The sequence below is a fragment of the Mustela nigripes genome, chromosome 4 (genome assembly GCF_022355385.1).
Source record: "Mustela nigripes isolate SB6536 chromosome 4, MUSNIG.SB6536, whole genome shotgun sequence".
NCBI classification, from domain to species: Eukaryota; Metazoa; Chordata; class Mammalia; order Carnivora; family Mustelidae; genus Mustela; species Mustela nigripes.
In genome coordinates, this window is record NC_081560.1 from 157093999 (window position 1) to 157100454 (window position 6456).

Sequence of the window (6456 nt, forward strand, 5' to 3'; positions counted from 1 at the left end):
TCTCCAGGTAAAATTGTGAAAGAGACTAAGGTAGGTTTCCATTGCCTCTATACTTCATCTGGACACCACCCCTCCTTGGACGTACTATTGTGCTGGGCCAATAAACAACTAGAGCACAATCCTGGCACATGCCTCCACACCAAATCTATTTTCCATTATATCCTCTTCAGAACTTATTATGTCAACTAATCTACTGGATTAACAGAATCATGCTAATTCCTTAGGATCAACAGGTCTGGGACGGACCTTATAGTCACCTGCTAAGTCACTTGGTAACCAAGGCCCAGAGCAGGAGACTGATTTACCTGAGGCCAGAATCAAGTTCCAGGTCTCCCAGTTCTCAGGCCAGGGTTCAATCTACTGATCAATAAGTAGCTCACACCCCTGACTATAAATGAAGATTGTCCAGAGGGCTTTGTAAAATGCTGTACTCAGTCTCCACCTCCAGAGAGTCAGAAGTAGTCTAGAGTGGGGTCCAAGCATCTCTGATTTTTTTTTAAAGATTTTATTTATTTACTTGTCAGAGGGAGAGAGAGCGAGAGCGAGCACAGGCAGAAAGAATGGCAGGCTGAGGCAGAGGGAGAAGCAGGCTCCCTGCCGAGCAAGGAGCCTGATGTGGGACTCGATGCCAGGACACTGGGATCATGACCTGAGCTGAAGGCAGCGGCTTAACGGACTGAGCCACCCAGGCATCCCAAGCATCACTGATTTTTTTAAAAGATTTTTGCATCCAAATGCAACATATACTCGTAAAAGTGAATCAATTGTAAATGTAGATGTTAATGAATTTTCACTAACACCCATCAGCCCAGACCAAGAATCAGAAGATGTCCAGCACCTAAAACTTCCACCAAAGAGAATTGCTATCCTGATTTCCAAAACATAGGTTGCTTTTGCCTGTTTTTGTATTTTATGTAAATGAAATACGTAGAATGTCCTCTTTTATGACTCACTTCTTTTGCTCCATATTATGCTTTTAAAATTCATCAATATTGTTTGCTATGGTATGCTATAGTTCATTCCCACTGCAGAACAGTTATTTCATTGTGTGAATACACCACGATTTGTGATCCATTCTACTACTGTTGGACATTTGGGTCTTTTCCAGTTTAAGGATATTATAAATCGTGTATCTTCTAGCATATAACTTTTAGTGAAAATGTGCAAGCATTTCTTTTGAGTGTATACTTAGGAATGGAATTGCTGGGTCCTTTGGGTATACCTGTGTTCAACTCTAATAGAGACTGTGAAACAATTACTTCAAGTGACTGTACCAATTTATACTTCCTATCTGAACTATATGAGAGCTTCAGTTGTTCCACATCTTCACCCAGACTTGGTATCATCAGTTTTCTTGGGTTGTTATTCTGGGTTGTGTGTGAGGATCTTACATTGTTTTTAAGGTCCCCAAATGAGAACTTCTGCTTTTTCCCTACCCTCATGACCACTTGAGACTTACGAAAATAATGCTCTTGCTTTTATGGTCTGACTCAATGCTTCTAAAATATCCTAAAAGACAGCTCAAAGTGTTAGAACACTAAAATAAAAAAAAAAAATTTTAATTTTCCTAATTTATACAAAAAATAAAAATTGGTGGATAAAAATTTTACTTAAAGTTTTCTGGTAAATTGTTCTTATGTTTTTGGCACCCACTGTTGCTTTCCACTAGTGAATGCTAATAGTCAACAAAATAGACAGGCAAGAAATGAAACAATAACTTTTTTCCAATCCCTCACATGGAATTCTGGAATATGCAATTTGCTTCTATAAATGTTTGTTGTTGTAACCACGCGCATTTTCTGCTAAGTATACATCTTTCTCTGTGCTAAAGAGGTCCTAATGTCCTTTGTTCTCCTCTCTGGGATTCCATCTTCCTTATAGCTAGGGAAAGGCGGCACTATGTACCATATGATCCCCTTCTGCCTACAACTGATCACATCAAGAGTAAACACCTTCAAGGGGTGGGGGGTGGGAGGTTGGGGGAACCAGGTGGCGGGTATTGGAGAGGGCACGGATTGCATAGAGCACTGGGTGTGGTGCAAAAACAATGAATACCAATACGTCGAAAATAAATAAATACATTTTTAAAAAATGATAATTCACTATATTGTACACCTAAAACTACTAAAATACTATATGTTAGCTATACTGAAATTAAAAAATAACTACATGTTCTAGAATAAATTAGATAAAAACTAAATAAAGATAAAGATACATCATGTTCATGGATTGAAAGAAGACTATGAGAAGTTGAATTTCATTTAGCATTTCTTGTAAGGCAGGTCTTTTCTCAAGAAACTCCCTTAATTTTTATTTGTCTAAGTTTTTATTTCTCCTTCACTTTTTAATAAAATATTTGTGGGGTGCAGAAAAAAAAAAGAGTAAACACCTGTCTCAAGTTGAGCCAATAAGATCCTCTCTCTTTCAGCATTTAGGAAATAGGACTTAAAGGCTGAGTTAGTTATTTAGAGACATACAGTTATGTGAAATTGGAACCAAAGTTGGTACCAAATTTCTTGAAAGCCACATAAAAGCTGGTGTGACACTGGCATGAGCAGCGCTTAGGAGCATATACCAACAAGAAAGCTTGAGAGCAAAATTAAATGTGGATTGCACAAAATCATTTCAGTCTCAGAAACCCAAATTATTTTAGTTATCTGGTACCATATCATGACAAGGGGAAATGAATGGCAACTACTTTTTGTCATTAAATCAGAAAGGCATGGAGCCTGAAATAGAGATCCAGACTCAGGAGAAAAAGCTCTTAGCATGTTAAGAAGAGTAATCCTGAAGAAGTCCTCTTGGATAAGGGATGATAAATGGAAATTAATGGTTCAGATGCCATTGATACTAATTTAAGGTGCGTTAAATATCATTGATTTTGGTATTTGATATCATTAAATATCATATATCATGATTTTGTTATTTGTGCTGTCTTTGTGGTGTATTTTAGTGAATGTAAGATAATTCAGAAGCTTTCAGCAAGTCATAGAGTTATTATCCATTTAGTATAATTTTTCCCATACAGGTCTAAATCTTTTTAATATGAATTTTCCAATCATGTGGCTATTAGGTAGTGGATCTCTAAAGTTGGAGATGAACAAGTGAATTAACAGACAATTTAGGAGGAAATCAGCAGTGCCCCATTTAACAGCTCATTACTTTATTTTTAATGATTATATCAGTTAGAATTGGCTAGGTTTTGCTATGGTAACAAAACTCTAAAACTATTAATGGCTTAAACAGACAAAGATGTATTTCTTGTTCATATCATGTTTGATGTATGTTGGCAAAGGAGCTCTACTTATCGTAGCAACTCTGTGACTCTGGTGAACAAGGTCTCCATCTCAACATAAGACTCATAAAGACTATAATATAGGGAAGGGAATTAGGAGCATCATGCACTGATTTTAAAAGCTTCCATTCAGGTGCCTGGGTGGCTCAGTTGTTTGAGCGATTATCGACTCAGCTTAGCTCAGGTTATGATCCTGGAGTCTGGGGATGGAGTCCCACATCGGGCTCCCTGCTCAGTGAAGGGGTCTGCTTCTCCCTCTGACCTTCCCCCTCTCATGCTCACTCTCTCTCTCAAATAAATAAATAAAATTAAGAAAAATAAAAGCTTCCATTCACATTTCTTTGGCCAAATCATGCTATATGGCAATGCCTATGAAAGCAAATGGGGGAAGTGCAAGCTCACCATGTGCCCAGGTGAACAAAAATTTGTGTGACTAGTCCTAATGACTAATGCAGTGTTTGTGATTACAAAGTTATTCTGTGTGCTTTACCAGCTGGCTTTTCTGCTGGCAGAGTGGCTTCTTGTTTGTCTGATGGAATTAAGTAAGTCGATAATTTCTGGTGTTCCACAGGTGCACTGACACCTGAGTTCATTTGAAAACTGCTGGCCCAACCCATGGTGGGAATTCCAGTTAGATGGGCAGGTATGACACACACAGACAACCTTATCCATCACAACTCAAATCAGTCCTATTTCCAGACCATGGTGTACATGAAATATAAATCTGGGTACTAGTTTGGGTTTTGGGAATTGGAGAACTGGAGAAAAATAAATGGGCCTCTCGGAGAGAAAAGAACCCGGCCAGGTTTTCTGAGTCCCGTTTGTTTACAATAACATGGCACCCCTGGGGGGTTGGGGGGGGGGGTGAAGACCATAGTGTTATGTCATGAACCCGCTTTAAGTCTCAGAGAGTCACCTTCCTTTCCTGTCAAGTGAAGAAGTTAAAAAAGAATTTTTAAATACACAACCCTCTACAAAAATAAATAATATTCAGAATCTCAGTGTATAACATAGATACAAAGTGATGAGGGGGAAGGACTAGCCCCACATCCCATAATACGTCACAGAAAACAGCAGTCCTTGAAACATGCTCACATAGAATCTTTAGAACTCCACGGAGCATGACTTTAAATGCTAGGATTCTGTAACCTCTAAGATGCTTCCCTGTGATCCCGTTATGCTAGTTTTAATGCCAGCACTTCCTGGTTCCAAGTCTTAAAGAGACAGCGCTCTTCCAATTGCGGCTGCGCATAGGGGGCGAAGATGGCAGTTTGGGCAGCCGCTCCCACCGCAGCGGCAAGAATGTTGGTGGCTAGATTTTTTGGCCTCACTGGCAGGAGTGCCGTTTCCTCCTCCGTGTGCTCCAGGCGAGCACGTGGAAATGTGAAGAGTGGAGACTATCTGCCAACTTGTGTAGACCGGCTCCACTATCCCTTGCCTGATGTGGCCTACGTCAAGATTTTCTCCGCCAGTCGGATGGCCTTGAAAGAAAAGGAGGAGGACCCCTGGAGCAGCTTCTCCATGGCTGAAGATGTTGAATTGTGCCTCATTGAGTTCAGCAAGAACTTTGCTGACAGGAACAGGAGCACGAACAAGTGCAAGCCGGCTGTGGGCGCCGCCATGTTCTTCTGCCCCCCTCCGGGTCTGATCTGAGAGAAGCGCTGTGTGTACGGCCCCTTCCCACACATCTCTGAAGGGTGGCCAAGCCGACCCAGAGGATGTTGGACGTCAGGGCTTCTCAGCCAAGTGGGACTGTGACAAGAATAAATAGACGAAATAAGCACCCTCTGCTCACGCATCTGAGCCTCACCTTGTTCTGCCACCTCCATGCAGTTCAGCGTATTTACTGGAAACTGTTGGGTTGTAGTAGGAATGCTATTAATGGAGCAGTTTATGTGGAAGAAAAAACTAAACAGCCAACATTCACAGTGCTGCTTCCCTAGCCCCGTGGTTGGCCTAGGCTGCACACCGCCCCTCACCCCTCGATGCACCTCTCGCCTACTCTCCATGCCTTAAAAACCGTTATTATTGCAATCCCAAAGCTCCGTGCCCAGGAGTGCCAATAACGCTAACATCTTTTGCCTCTACTTGCAAGAGGGTAAGCCATGCCTGTGATTTTGAAATCTCACAGGCCAATGCTCTTCTGTTTCTATGCCCAGGCTCTGGTTCCTCTTCTCTCATCAAGTGCAGCTTTTCTATCATCCAGGTGTCATAAGGTTTGGTGAAAGGCAGTGGAAGGCGGCTCTCATCCCAGCGGAGAATTCGAGAAGTTGGTAATTCTCCAGGTAGTTAATGAGGACTGTGCTAGACACTGGGAACGCCTTTGGAATGTTAAACAAAGTGGCTTTTATTCTGGCTGTCTTGTGCCTGCTGCTTCCTCACAACAAAGGGACTTACTGTGCTCTTGATGGGTGGGTCTGAACATCACTTGGCCAACACAGCCCCAGGCCTTCCTTCAGCCTATTGAGGTTGCCTCCTGTCAGAGGGTTTCTGATGGAAAATGGACAAGACCTTTATTTTAAGACTCATAAATACCAGAAACTCCCTTTCCAGTCACCGACATTTAGATGCTATATAATTTGTCTATAAGCCCTGTCTTTATCTAGGTCATTTGCCTTGTCTTTATCTGAGCCATTCCCTAGCTGCTTGTGACTCAGAGTGGTCTGAATGCTAGACATCAGCTGGAAATTTGGTAGAAATGCAGACTCTGAGGTCCTATCTCAGACCAACTGGATCAGAATTTAGAATTTCCCTTTTCAACAAGATCCCAGGTCTTTGCTCTAGTCTATAAAACTGTAAAAGACTGAATGATACTGTTCATGGTGTCAACCCAGCTGTCTCTGAGAAGGACATTGTTTGTCACAAAACATAGTCATCCAGGAGTGGGGAGACCTGACTTCCAGTCCTGACTTGGCCACTAACTCACTGAGTGGCCTTTGCCAAGTCACTTAACCATTCTGGAATCTTGGATTGAGCTGAACTCCTGACTGTCCAAGTCTGCTCTGAGGACAGAAAACAGAAAGGTAAGTGCTCTCCTATATACTGATGACATGGTTTTATGGCCAAACACTTAATAGACAGTTGTCCCCAAGATCTAATTACTTTCAAAAAGAAGCGCTTCAGAGCAGCTACCATAGTCACTTTGTTTTGTTAATTGTCCT

At 41.6% G+C, this 6456-nt stretch overlaps 1 pseudogene; it reads left to right on the forward strand.

The window, feature by feature from the left end:
* The first annotated feature begins 4597 nt into the window (after window positions 1-4597).
* Window positions 4598-5156, forward strand: LOC132015327 (cytochrome c oxidase subunit 4 isoform 1, mitochondrial-like; annotated as a pseudogene).
* Window positions 5157-6456: the final 1300 nt, after the last annotated feature.